Source organism: Heloderma suspectum, chromosome 2 (genome assembly GCF_057233095.1).
Source record: "Heloderma suspectum isolate Gila_16-S chromosome 2, 16-S_ref, whole genome shotgun sequence".
NCBI classification, from domain to species: Eukaryota; Metazoa; Chordata; class Lepidosauria; order Squamata; family Helodermatidae; genus Heloderma; species Heloderma suspectum.
This window is the reverse complement of record NC_139459.1, coordinates 372,781,969-372,796,313: the sequence shown is the minus strand read 5'-3', so window position 1 is coordinate 372,796,313 and position 14,345 is coordinate 372,781,969. Positions and strand designations below refer to the sequence as shown.

Below are 14,345 nucleotides of genomic sequence, written 5' to 3'. Positions count from 1 at the left end.
ATTCATCCTGAAATTTCCTCCAGCCATAAGTTCAAGAGTTCAGCTGCCGCTAAAATGGCACTGGTAATCAGCAACTGTACTGGATATTAAGGAGTGGTTGATTGAAAAAGAGAGACTTTGGAGACTGCCCGAGACAGCCACAGTGACTGATCTTCAGTGCCGCATATACCAGCACTGGCTTTCCTATTTTGCTACAGACCAACAGATGTTAAAAGGAGCACTCAGAGGTAGGGATGTCGGAGAAATCCACAAGGGAATAAAATGAGTTTGGATTTCTGTTAATCCAACCTGTGGATTCCGCAGTGGACTGGCTTTTCCTGAGTCGCACAGATTCTGCGGACTAGACCTCCTGTCCAACGGAGAGCCGTAGCATCCCCCAAATGTCTATATTTTGATAATAAATAGCAATCCAGGCAGAAAATTAAGGCACAGATATAATAGAGCATACACAAGCTGCTTGCCCAGCAATCTTTGGCAAGTGATGACAGGACTTAGCAAAGGCACAGTAATGTACATTATAGGCTACAAGAGATTGCACAGCCCAAATTAAGAAATATGGGCCCACCTCTTGCTTGTGAAGAGAGGGTAATCACAAGTGGGACAGTTAGCATCAGGTGAGACCCTGATGGAAGCTTGGTTTCTTACAAGAGATTTTGGTAAAGTCTGTGCATTTATAAAGTCCATTCTGAATGAAGCTCTTTCCCCGCCAGAATTGCTTGGAAGCCAGGGAGGTGTCCCGCCAATGTGTATTTATCAACAAAGTTCTTGCTCAGTCTCAGAAATCATTTACTGGCTTTCTTGACTGCATTCTCTGTTGTGACATAAGGTTGGATGCACAAGCTGAAAGTTTTGACATTCCAAGATATTATGGGTTTTCCTGCCCTTCTGTGAACTCTCTGATGTCTCTTTAGCTTACACTTATCATAAAAGCTCTTTTCACACTCCAGGCATTGATAGCGTTTTTCTCCTGTGTGGATTCTTTGATGAGAAGTAAGGTTTTGCTTCTGGCGCAAGGTCTTTCCACGCTCTGTGCATTGATATGGTTTCTCTCCTGTGTGAATTCTTTGGTGGACAAATTATCGTTACGACTGAAGCACTTTGCACATACTGGGCAGTTATAAGGTCTCTCTCCTGTGTGTGTGCCTTGATGGACGGCAAGATCTGCATTCATACTGAAGTTCTTTTTACTCTCCAAGAATATATAATTTTGGTCCTGATACAGTTTCCCTCCTGAGTGTATTCTTTGATGGGAAGTCAGATTGTTCTTTTGACTGAAGCTCTTTTCACACTCAAGGCATTTAAATGGTTTCTCCCCTGTGTGAATTCTTTGATGTATAAGAAGGTGTGATTTATCACAAAAGCGCTTGCTACACTCTGAGCAATTATAAGGTTTTTCTCCCGTGTGAATTCTTTGATGTGAAGTAAGATCGGAGCTCTGATGGAAGCTCTTTCCACACACTAAGCATTTAAACGGTTTCTCCCCTGTGTGGACCCTTCATGGGAAGGAAGCCGTGAACGCCGAATGAAACGCTTACCGCAGGCCAAGCATTTATGTGGCTTATCACTTGAATGAACTAATTGATGTTTATTAAAAGCTGATTTATCACAGAAGTTCCTACTGCATATGGAGCAGTTATACGGTTTCTCTCCTGTGTGTTTTCTTAGATGGGAAGAGAGATTGGTGCTCCTATTGAAGCTTTTTCCTAGGGATGGGGGAGAATTTCTCCCCGAAACTTTGGGGGGCCGAGTGCCAATGTGTTCGGCCCCCCGAAGTAGTTTCGGGGAGAAATTCTCCGCACCCCCCCGCACCCCGCACCCCCCCGGGACGGGACTTACCTTTCACGAATGTCCCTCCCGGCGGCGGGTCCCGGCGGCGGTTCGTCGGGTCTTCGTCAAGGGCGGGGGTGGCAGCCAGTCTTTCGACCAGCTACCGCCGCCGCCATTCCAATAAAAGTTAAAAAAAAAAACGCCCCCGTGATAGGCTACGTGACGATTAACGTAGCCTATCACGGCTAGATTTGCAAAGTCAGCCGTGATAGGCTACGTAAATCGTCACGTAGCCTATCACGGGTGACTTTAAAAAAAAAAAAAAAAAAAAGCACGTACGGCTAATGGCGGCCCCCATAGGGTTATTTAAAATAAGGGCTATTTGCGTTGCCCTTATTTTCGCCGTAGTCTACGTAAAGATTTACGTAGACTACAGTGACCAAATAAGGAACGTGAATGGCGGCTCCCTATGGGGGCCGCCATTAGCCGTATGCGTTTTTTTTTTTTAAAGTCACCCGTGATAGGCTATGTGACGATTAACGTAGCCTATCACGGCTGACTTTGCAGATCTAGCCATGATAGGCTACGTTAATCGTCACGTAGCCTATCACGGGGGCTTTTTTTGTGTGTTTTTTTACTTTTTATTTCGCGGCCGGGCGAGGCGAGGCGCCTCCTCCCCGGCCTGAATTTCGGCCGGGCGAGGCGGGAAGCCTCCCCCCCAGCCTGAATTTCGGCCGGGCGAGGCGGAAAGCCTGAACTTCGGGGGAAGCAGCGAAGCGCCTCCCCCCCACCGCGAAGCAAGCTGCGAGACCAGGTAAAAGGCTTTCGTGCACCCCTACTTTTTCCACATACTGAACACTGACATGGTTTTTTCCCTGTGGATTCTTTGATGCGAAGTAAAGTTTGCACTTTTTTATTATTATTATTAAATTTATTAATCGCCCATCTGGCTGGTCACCCAGCCAATCTGGGCGATGTACAACATACAATAAAACAGTTTAAAACAACAAAATGCTACAGTAAAAACATTTTTTAAAATACCCTAACCCACCCCAAATGCCTGCCTGAACAACCACGTTTTTAATGCACGACGGAAGCTCATTAAAGAGGGGGCATGGCAGAGTTCCCTAGGGAGGGAGTTCCACAGAGTGGGGGCCACCACAGAAAAGGCCCTCTCCCTCGTCCCCACCAGTCTAGCTGTCCTGGCTGATGGGACAGAAAGAAGGCCATCCGAGGCTGATCTTGTTAAGCGGCCTGTCTGGTGCTGCTGGGGGTGCTCCTTAAGATAGGCTGGGCCGGAACCATATAGGATTTTAAAGGTCAAAACCAACACCTTGAATTTGGCCCGGAAAACAACTGGTAACCAGTGCAACTCCTTCAGCACTGGAGTGATGTGATCTCGCCAGCGGCTGCCTTCAATCAGGCAAGCCGCCGCGGTCTGTACCAGCTGCAGTTTCCAAACCGTCTTCAAGGGTAACCCCACGTAGAGCGCATTACAGTAGTCTAAACGAGAGGAGACCAGGGCATGTACTACTGATGGGAGCAGATGGTCGGGAAGGAAGGGGCGCAGCCGCCGTATCAGATGGAGTTGATACAGCGCTGTCCGGCTCACAGCTGACACCTGAGCCTCCATGGACAGCTGGGAGTCCAAAATGACCCCCAGGCTGCGGACCTGGTCTTTCAAGGGTAGCCGTACCCCATTCAACACCAGGTCAACATCCCCCAGCCTCCTCTTGTCTCCCACCAAAAGTACCTCGGTCTTGTCAGGGTTCAGCTTCAGCCTATTCCTCCCCATCCAGCCACTCACCGTCTCCAGACATTTGGACAGGGATTCTACAGCCAACCTTGGTGAAGATTTGAATGAGAGGTAGAGCTGCGTGTCATCCGCATATTGATGACACTGCACCCCAAACCTCCTGATAGCCCCCAGCGGCTTCACATAGATGTTAAATAGCATCGGGGAGAGAATGGAACCCTGTGGCACCCCACAAGTAAGTGGCCACGGGTCCGAAACCTCCTCTCCCAGTGCTACCCTCTGGTACCTGCCGGAGAGGAAGGACCGGAACCACCGCAATACGATGTCTCCAATGCCCAACCCCTCCAGGCGGTCCAGGAGGATACCGTGGTCAACGGTATCAAAAGCCGCTGAGAGGTCGAGGAGAACAAGGAAGGAGCATTCACCCCTATCCAGAGCCCTCCTCATATCATCTACCAAGGCGACCAAGGCCGTTTCTGTCCCATGCCCAAGCCTGAAGCCTGACTGAAATGGGTCTAGATAATCAGTTTCTTCCAAGTGTGCCTTCAACTGCATCGCCACCACCCGCTCAATCACCTTGCCCAAAAATGGCAGATTTGAGACTAGGCGAAAGTTGTTCAGAACTTGAGGATCCAAGGAGGGCTTCTTTAACAGCGGTCTTATCACTGCCTCCTTGAGGGCTGATGGCATCACTCCCTCCTCAAGGGAGGCGTTCACCACCGCCTTGATCCCCTCACCCAGTCTCTCTCTGCAGCCCATAATGAGCCACGATGGGCAAGGATCAAGTAAGCAGGTGGTCGGCCTTACAGATGAAAGCACCTTGTCCACTTCATCAGGAGGAAGAAGCTGGAACCGATCCCACAAAACCGGTTTGCCACAGGCCGCCTCTTGCTCACTAACTGTATCCACAGCGTGCAGAGTAACACACCTAATCTGATCAATTTTATGGGCAAAGTGCCTTGCCAAGGCCTCACAGGAGGCCTTAGAATGCTCCAGTGGTTCCGGAGCCACAGGACCGACCAGGCTCCGGACCACTTGGAGCAGCCTCCTGGGACAGCACTCTGCAGACGCGATGGAGGCAGCATAATATTCCTTTTTTGCTGCCTTCACCGCCACGTGATAGGCTGAAGATACAGCTCTAGCCCGTGTCTGATCGTCTTTTGAGCGAGACTTCTGCCACCGGCGCTCTAGCCGTCTCACCTCCTGTTTCAGAGCTTGTAACCGCGGATTGAACCATGGTGCAGTCCGAGCCCTGTTCAGGGGGAGAGGGCGTTTCGGAGCCACCTGATCTAATGCCCCAGTGATTGCGGCATTCCAGGCACCCACCAGGGTCTCGACCGAGTGGCCGTTGGCATGCCCGAGAATCCCCAAGCACGTTCAGGAATCCATTTGGATCCATAAGACGCCTGGGGAGGACCATTTTAATGGGTCCTCCACCCCTGCGGAGGGGTTGTGGAACCGAGAAGTCCAGCGTCACCAGATAGTGATCTGACCATGACAAGGGGGTGGTGGATATACCCCCGACTTCCAGATCACTCCCCACTTCTCCAGAAACAAACACAAGGTCTAGTGCATGACTGGCTACATGGGTGGACCCAGTTAGAATATGGTGCAGCTCCCAGGAGGCCATGGCCTCCATGAAGTCCCGAGGTGCTCCTGTGAGGATGGCCTCCGAATGTATGTTGAAGTCCCCCAACACCAATAAGTTAGGGGACTGCACACGCACATCAGAGACCACCTCAAGCACCTCAGCCAGGGAGTCAGTCGTGCAGTGGGGTGGACGGTACATGAGCAGAATCCCCAGACTGCCCTTCGGGCCCAACCTCCAGTACATGCACTCAGCAACCTTGGTCTCCCAGAGAGGGGGTCTGGTGAAGACCAAGGACTCTCGGTAGATAACAGCCACTCCCCCTCCCCGATCCCCAGCCCTCGGCTGCTGTGCATACGAAAATCCAGCTGGACACATGGCTGCAAGGGTTGGAGCAGCAGCCTCGGCCAGCCAGGTCTCCGTAATACATGCCAGGTCTGCATCCCCATCCAGGGTCATGTCATGGATGAGGGAGGTTTTCTGGGTAACAGACCTGGCATTGCAGAGCAGCAAATGAAGGCCAGAAGATGGGGTCACGCCTCCCACAGCCATCCTTTGGCTCTGGACAGGCCTGGAGCAGGGGACAGATACTACACATCTCTCCCTTGTTCCCCTTACCTGGCATGGCCTGCCGCTAGCGCTCCGCCAGCGCCTGCCGCCCAGCCTCGGTATCTTCTGGCCCCCAACACTCCCCCCACTGCCTCCATCAGGTGGACACATGCCCCCTCGCTCCCGCCTATCAGGCAGGCTACCCACCCCTAAAACCACAACAAAATCCCCCAGAAAAAACAACAACAACAAAAAACAATTTTTAAAAATCCCCTTAAAAATAACCCCAGGCAGGAATCCACAGCAAAGGCCTGGTGGTGGTGGCACACCTCTTCCCCAGTGGTGGTGGCTTCTCCTGCAGGCCCTGGCTCTCCCAGGCCACCTCAGCCAGCCAGCTTATGTAGCCCCTCCAGGGAGGGGCAGGTGGAGCAGCACAGCTGGCTCGGTACCTGGGGGCCTGGTCCTGCAGGGACTGGCGGTCTGCCAGGCAGAAGTCCGAAGGGAAGGCCTGGTGGTGGTGGTGGTGGTGGCAGCGGCGGCAGCAGGCATTCCTCTTCCCCGGTGGTGGTGGCTTCTCCTGCAGGCCCTGGCTCATTGCGTGAAGCTCTTTCCACAATCTAGGCGTTTGTATGGTTTCTCCCCTGTGTGTTTTCTTAGATGGGAAGTGAGGCTTGAGCTCTTGCTGAAGCTCTTTCCACACTCCAGACACCGATATCGTTTCTCCTCCATGTGGATTCTGCAGGGACATTAAGGTCTGATTTGTGCTTGAAGATTTTCTCACACGCTGGGTAGATGTCCATATTCCTTCGTCTTCCTTTTCTTCCTGAACTGGAACTTCATGGAAGTCGCCCCCCTGACAAATAATGGATTTGTTCCTCCACCTCTCTGTTTGGTTTTCCTCCTGCTTTTTTGGCCCATTTTTGTTTCTGAAGGCCTCTTCTTCCTCTTGATACGGGTTTCTTTCCAATGACTCCCCATGTGTTCAGTCATCCCTCTCACTGCCCCACCTGTTACCTGCTTGAATAGAGAGAAATCTGGTAAGAAGCCTTTCATCAGGAATCACAGCCAACTCAGTGCTATTGTAGTACATGAGTAGTCCTGCTTCCACAACCCTTCCGAAGACTTAGAACTACTCAGTACTGCCAGCAGAATCACACAGAACCATGGGGCTGGAAAGGGCCTGCAAGACCATCGAGTCCGACCCCCTGCTCAGTGCAGGAAGCCTGATCCCCAGGCGGCCCGCCATGCAAGCACTAACCAGAGCTGACCCTGCTTAGCTTCCGAGATCAGACGAGATCGGCCGCATCCAGCCCTTTGCTCAACATGTTCATAGACTGTGCCACTTGACGCTGGGAGCAGGGGGATCCATGCCTTATGGGTATAGCTGTCATGCTACTGGCTTTTATTAGAGATCTATGGTGTTTTTGTTTTTTACTATTACATTTCTATACCACCCTAGAGCCAAAGCTCTCTGGGCAGTTCACAAAACAGAGGTTAAAACTCATAAAATATGTGAACCTAATAAAGCATAATGTAAAAACCTAAAGAAAAAAAAGTAAACAGCTACAGAATAAAACCAAAGTAAAGCCAACAGCCAAGAACAACCACTGTGCATGCAACAATGTAAAAAGTGCTAACACTGTTGTTGTTGTTGTTGTTGTTGTTGTTGTTTAAAAAGAGGAGGAGGAATGGACTATTATGCCTGTGGGGATTTTTTATGCAGCCTTTGGCTTAATTTCTAAAGCCCTCAGCAACTTCAGACTTCTGACAAGAGCAATCTGTTCCTCACCCAACAGCCAACTGGGCAGGGAGGAAGAGGAGAAGTGAGCAAAACAGAGAAGGGGGTGTCAGAAAGAGAGAGAGAGAAGAAATAAGGGTGTCAGAAAGAGAGAGAAGGCAGTGTCAAAGAGAGAAAAAGAGAGAGAAGGCAATGACAGAAAGAGAGAGAGAAGAAATAAGGGTGTCAGAAAGGCAGAGAGAGAGAGAAGGTAGTGTCAGAGAGAGAGAGAGAGAGAGAAGGTGGGGTCAGAAAGAAAGAGAGAGCGAAGAAGGGTGTCAGAGAGAGACAGAAGGCAGTGTCAGAAAGAGAGAGAAAAGGCGGTGTCAGAAAGAGAGAGAAAAGGCGGTGTCAGAAAGAGAGAGAAAAGGCAGTATCAGAAAGGGAGAGAAAAGAAATAAGGGTGTCAGAAAGGGAGAGAGAGAGAGAGAGAGAGAGAGAGAGAAGGCAGTGTCAGAGAGAGAGAGAGGGGGCAATGTCAGAAAGAGAGAGAAAAGGCAGTGTCAGAAAGGGAGAGAAAAGAAATAAGAGTGTCAGAAAGGGAGAGAGAGAGAGAGAAAGCAGTGTCAGAGAGAGAGAGAGAAAACGGGTCAGAAAGAAAGAGAGAGAGAAAAGGTGGTGTCAAAGAGAGAGAGAGAAGAAATAAGGGTGTCAGAGAGAGAGAGAGAGAAGGCAGTGTCAAAGAGAGAGAGAGGGGGCAATGTCAGAAAGAGAGAGAAAAGGCGGTGTCAGACAGAGAGAGAAAAGGCGGTGTCATAAAGAAAGAGGGAGAAAAGTGGGCGGCAGACAGAGGGAGAAAAATCTGCTTCCTCGCAATTCCCACCTGGTGCCAGCTCCAGGTTTTGGAGGGCCCTTGGGCAAGACACCCTCCATGTGCCCCCTGCCTCAGGGAGTCCACCTTCTGTCACCAGCTCCTCCTGCTCCTCAGCCTCCCTCCCATCAGTGCTACCACTTGCTTGCTTGACAGGCAGAGGACCAGGGAGCAAGGAGGCCGTGGCAGTTACTGCCTGACCATGCCCACCCTTAACGCCAGCCCTGCACACACCTCCCATAAGCTTCACTTGTAATAAAGAACAATTTCTGGAATTCTTACTTCACCAAACCATTTGAACTTGGAGCAAAAGAGGGACCCTTACCCAAAGAGGCCACGTTCCTAGAATTCTCCAGCATGACTTCCCTGTGAAGGGCTTTTTGGCCCAGATCCAGCAGGCCCCACTCCTTCTTGGTGAAGTACACAGCCACCTCATCAAAGGGCACCAGACCCTGAAAGATGAAGAAAATTACTCCCTATTAACAGACTATGACCAAGTGTTTTGGCAGAATTGGGAGATTCACTGTCAAGAGAAAGGCTTTCAGATAAGTCATGGGTGGGCCTCCCCAGGACCTACTTCCCCAGAAAGATCACAGGGGTCACCTCCACAGGTGATTGCCTTGCCATCTTCAGCCCCCAAGGAAGACGCTCACATGCCACAACCACTACCATGTTATCACAGCTTGGGACTCCTAAAACAGGCCAGGACCCTTTAAAAAAATTAAGCCTCAGCCAGAGGCGGAGCCAACCAGCTTAAAGGCAGGCAAATTCTTACTTAAGGCTCAGTTTTGATCTGCTCCTTGTTGGAGCATCATACAGACAACCCTGTCTGGCCTCCTTTCTGTAGTGCTGATTGCTTTCCCTCTTGCTTCCCAGAGAAACCTGCCTTCTGCTAAAGATATGATCCATAGCAGAACTCTGCAACCCAGGCTAGAGTGCAGAGCAACAACAGAACTCACAGCCTAAAATGGTACACTCTCCATCAGACCTGAAACACTGCTGAAGCAACAGTTCCCTTGGAGCTCCAACCTCCAGTGCAAAGCTCTCCTAGGCCAGGGAAATAGACAAGGCCTCATAACACAAAGGGAGACACACACACACAGTCCCCTGTGCATATTATCTGATGATCTTTCCCCTACCTGAGCTGGCTGCACAGCAGTGCCACAAAGAGGAGACAATTCAGAGGGTATCAGCGGGGTCATTCCCTTGCCTGTAAACAAGACAGTGATAGAAAGATGTTCAAAGCATCGCAAAGGGACTCTGGCTGATGTTGGACACAAAACGCCTCTTTCGCATGCAGGGCCAAGGTACTTATTTAGTGGTTTAGATTTATTTCTTTATTTTATAGTGCATGTGTTTTTGTTGTTGTTCAGTCGTTCAGTCGTGTCCGACTCTTCGTGACCCCATGGACCATAGCACGCCAGGCCTTCCTGTCCTGCACTCTCTCCCGGAGTGTGCTCAAGTCCATATTCGTTGCATCGGTGATGCTATCTAGCCATCTCATCCTCTGCCGTCCCCTTCTCCTTTTGCCTTCAATCTTTCCCAGCATCAGGGTCTTTTCCAGTGACTTTTCTCTTCACATTAGGTGGCCAAAATATTTGAGCTTCGGCTTCAGTATCTGTCCTTCCAATGAGCACTCAGGGTTGATTTCCTTTAGGATTGACTGATTTCATTCTAGCATTTCAAGGTAGGGTACAATCAATTATCACAACATCGTTACGATAATAAAAACAACAGGTCAAACCCATAATAATTCAAACACGTGCAAGTTAAAACGCCTGCATGAAGACGTTTTAACCAGGCACTGAAAAGATTGCAATGTGGGCACCTGATGACACCGCTGTAGGAAGGGCAGCCTGTAATGGGGCACTATTGCCAAAAAGCCCTTTCCTTTATTATCACGGAATGTAAAGCAGGGGTGTTGAAGCATTATGGGACCCGAGGGCCGGGTTCCATTTTGCAGAAGCTCACGAGGGCCACATGCCAGTGGTGGGCAGGGCCAAAGACAAAAGGGGGTGGGGCCAAAAAAGCCAGCATAATTTAGTTTACAGCTCTCACTGCTAGTAACCTTCGGAGTGGCATCTCAACATTTAAGAATGCGGGGGGAGGGGGAGAGAAACCCGTGCAAAAGCCAGGAAACCCCCAAACGATCAGCAGCTTGCGAAAGGGGTGGGGCCAGGGGAAGTGGGCGTGGCCATCTGGAACCACTGAGGGCTGGATTTGGCCCCCAGGTGGGCCTGAAGCTCAACACCCCTGCTGTAAAGCCACCTGAAGAAGGGTCTCGACAGAAGACCTTGAAGTACGAGCAGGTTCCTTTGGGAAGAGGCTGTTCGTCAGCTTTGCAGTCCCACGGTGTTTAGGGCTCTGAAGGTAATTGCCAGCACTTTGAACGGGGCCTGGAAGCAATACGGATTTTTAGGCTGCTTTTCAACGCAGGGTGGCTTACATAAAGAAAATGTTGTTGTTGTTGTTGTTGTTCAGTCGTTCAGTCGTGCCCGACTCTTCGTGACCCCATGGACCATAGCACGCCAGGCCTTCCTGTCCTGCGCTCTCTCCCGGAGCGTGCTCAAGTTCATATTAATTGCATCGGTGATGCTATCTAGCCATCTCATCCTCTGCTGTGCCCTTCTCCTTTTGCCTTCAGTCTTTCCCAGCATCAGAGTCTTTTCCAGAGAGTTTTCTCTTCGCATTAGGTGGCCAAAATATTGGAGCTTCAGCTTCAGTATCTGTCCTTCCAATGAGCACTCAGGGTTTATTTCCTCTAGGATTGACTGATTTGACCTCCTTGCAGTCCAGGGGACTCGTAAGAGTCTTCTCCTTAATTAAACCATTAAAAACTCAATTTGAAAGCCAGCAGAGGGGAAAACCCATAATCCAAAGGCCAGCCTACGCACTAAATCAAAGCATCTCAGCGAGAAACCATTTGAAACAGATGGCCTTCCAAAACCCGTTTATTATTTATTTATGTATTTATTTCATTTATATACCACCCAATAGCTGATGCTTTCTGGGCGGTTCACAAGAACCATTTAAAAGCCAGTACTGACAGGGGCAGCTGTATAGCCTTTCTGAGAGAGTTCTGCAAATGATGGGCTGCCACTGAAAAGGCCCCGTGTCTAGTTCCAGTCAATCTAACAGATCTTATAGGCAGTCCAGTAAACAGGGCCTCGGATACTGAACTTAGGGCTGGGCTATTATGATAGCAGCTTTTGCAGAGGGAGAAAGATAGAGAGCTGAACATTCTCCAGTGAACTTCACAGCACTCAGAATCTCGGGTACAAGGGAATTCTACCCTTACCCACACAGGCATCCCAAGACTGATCCTCCTGCCAGATCCACCCAAACAGCGGCTTCCAGCAGGTATTTGGCGGATCCTTCTCCAACCTGAGAGAATCAACGGCCACTTCTAGGACTGGCTCCCACACCTGAAACAAGCAAGGATCCCACAGGGTGTGGGGGGGAGAGGAAGAGGAATTTCAGCAGCCTGCCCTGTCTTGGAGCCATCTAGATGTGTTGGACTACAATTCCCATCTCCCCCAGCCAACCTGGCCATTGCTTGGGAATGACAGGAGGTGCAGTCCAACACATCTGGAGGGGCACCAGTTTTAGGGAAGGCTGAATTAGAGAAACGATACAGACAAAAGGATATATTATCCCTCCACCCGCAATTCTGCAGCCTGCTGTGGCAATCAGTGGCACCCGAATGTAGGGATATACGAGAAATTAGTTTCAGTTCGTTTTGTATCGAGATTTACTTAGTTCACCCCTTCCAGACTGAGCATGGAGCTGAATGCAATCTGCAGTCCAAGTCCATACATTTCCAAGTGTGCAGTGTGATTCACAATTGTGTTTGACAGCATGCATACATTTGAAAAATGCACACAAATACATTTTGTGTGAAGGTTTGAGGCCTACAGAGGCAAGGAAAAGAAAAAGGGCAGGGCTAGAGGCCTGGAGTTTTTTGTTGGGAGGGGGTATCCCTGAGAGGAGTAGTTTCATTTCCCCAGTTAGGTTTCAGTTTCATTTCCCCGGTTAAGTTTCATTTCTTCAGGTTTGAAACAATACTTTCAGTTTTGGGGGAAGAGGATATAAAAAGGGAGAGTCAGAAAGACCAAGACAATGAGAGCAGGTCAGAGGACCAGAGCAGGAAGAAACAGCCTAGAGGAGTCTAAGTGCAGCTAGAGTAAAGGAACTTGCAAATTGCAACTTTTATTTTCTCTTAATGCCTTTGTGTAATGAGTTGTGATTTGCTTGCTTTAATTTTCCAGTGAACTGTTGGGGTTAAACCCCGTGTCTAGAGTGTCAATTCACTCTACGTCTACAACCTAAACCCCATGTTACTGGGAAGGGGACGTTTAAAAGAACGGGGTTGGACTCGATGGTGTTATAGGCCCCTTCCAACCCTACTATTCTACTATTCTATGATTCTAAGAAGGAAGGTGGGACTCTTAAGGAGGCCAGAGATCCTTAAGGAGTTGCTCAGGGATCCAGGTCATAAGGGAAACCCTGCCAGCCTCTTCCAAGGCTTCATTACAGGCAACAAAAGCTTTAAGCTAAAATATGCATTTCTCGGAGAAGAATGCATACATTTCAAACATGCGCACAACGGATGCATACATTGGAAATATACGCACGGAGATACGTACGGATTTTCATGTGAAAAGAAAAAAACAAACCTCGCAAGCTGATACGGATTTGAGTCAGAAAGAGCTGGAATTCAGGGAATTTTGGTGATTTGGGGTGGGTTAGGGTATTTTTAGAAATATGTTTTTAATGTAGAATTCTATTGTTTTAAACTGTTTCTATTATTGTACATCGCCCAGAGTGGCTGGGTGACCAGCCAGATGGGCGAGTAATACATTTAATTAATAAATACGTAAGACACCTGACAATCTGTGACACACAGATGGAAGGGATTAAACAAAATCCATACATCCCCGCTTGAGCTTCCCACACACCCTGGAGAATTATCTGGAAGGGAAATAGAATGATCTGCTTAAAGACAGAGTGAAATCTACTCCTTGAGTTAGTCCCAGAAAGGACTACCAGGGAGGCATTTAAGAGTACAACCCCCTTGCATGCATTCGCAGCCCCTGGGAAGTACCAGGATGAAACGCTCTCACCTGCTCCTCTTCCTGCTTCTTGTCCTCCGCCTGGCTCAGGAGGAAACCTTCTGCCAGGGCCACCGCCTGGGAACTGGTCACCGGCCCACATTCCCTCACCCAGCTCTCCATCTCCGGGGGCAGGATGGCCAGGAACTGCTCCAGGATCACCAGGTCCAGGATCTGAGTCTTGCTGTGCCACTCCGGCTTCAGCCACTGACGGCAGAGATCGTGGAGGCAGCTGCAAACCTCACGGGGCCCCTCGGCCTCCTGGTAGTGGAACTGCCTGAAGCGCTGGCGCTGTTTGTCGGAGCTGAACGTGTCCTTGGCCAGGGTCTTCTGCATGGTTCTTTCCCAGAATGCCCCACTGCTCCCAACCTGCATGGCATTGCAGCCGTTTCCTCCTCCCTCCCCTTCCGGGCCCAGCCCATCCATTTCCTCTCTCTCCTCAAACGGAGCTCCCAAAAGGGCCCATAGATCCTCCTTTCATTCCTGGGCAAGGATTCGGTGAGGAGGCCCCCACTTAAGTCTCACAAGCCCCATCAGCTTTCCTTAGACACTCGCAAGTTATTGGCTCCCGACAAACAGATACCTCCACAAGCAAAACTTGGGTGATCCCAGCTATCAATTTCAACTCCTCCCTGGGGGGAAAGAAAACAAATGGTAAGAATTACAGAGAAACCCAAACCAAAGACTCCGACTCCCAGCATGCTTGACCATTGGCCACGCTGGCTGGGGGCTGCTGGGAGATGAATTCCAAGTTGGCAAAGGCTCTCCTACATCATCCTGAAATCCCTCAGGATGAAGGGCGGTTTAGAAATCCTTAAAATAAATGAAATACTAGCGAGTAAGACCCACTGAATTTACTAGGGCTTGGAAGAATAGAATTTTACATTTGGAGGGGGTGGTCTTAGAGGTCATCTAGTCCAACCCCCTGCTCAGAGTAGGACCTGCAATGCAGGATCCCTGACAGATGGCCATCAGGCCTGTGTTTA

At 49.7% G+C, this 14,345-nt stretch overlaps 1 pseudogene; it reads right to left on the bottom strand.

The window, feature by feature from the left end:
- Positions 1-782: 782 nt before the first annotated feature.
- On the bottom strand, positions 783-13,734 carry LOC146356134 (uncharacterized; annotated as a pseudogene).
- Positions 13,735-14,345: the final 611 nt, after the last annotated feature.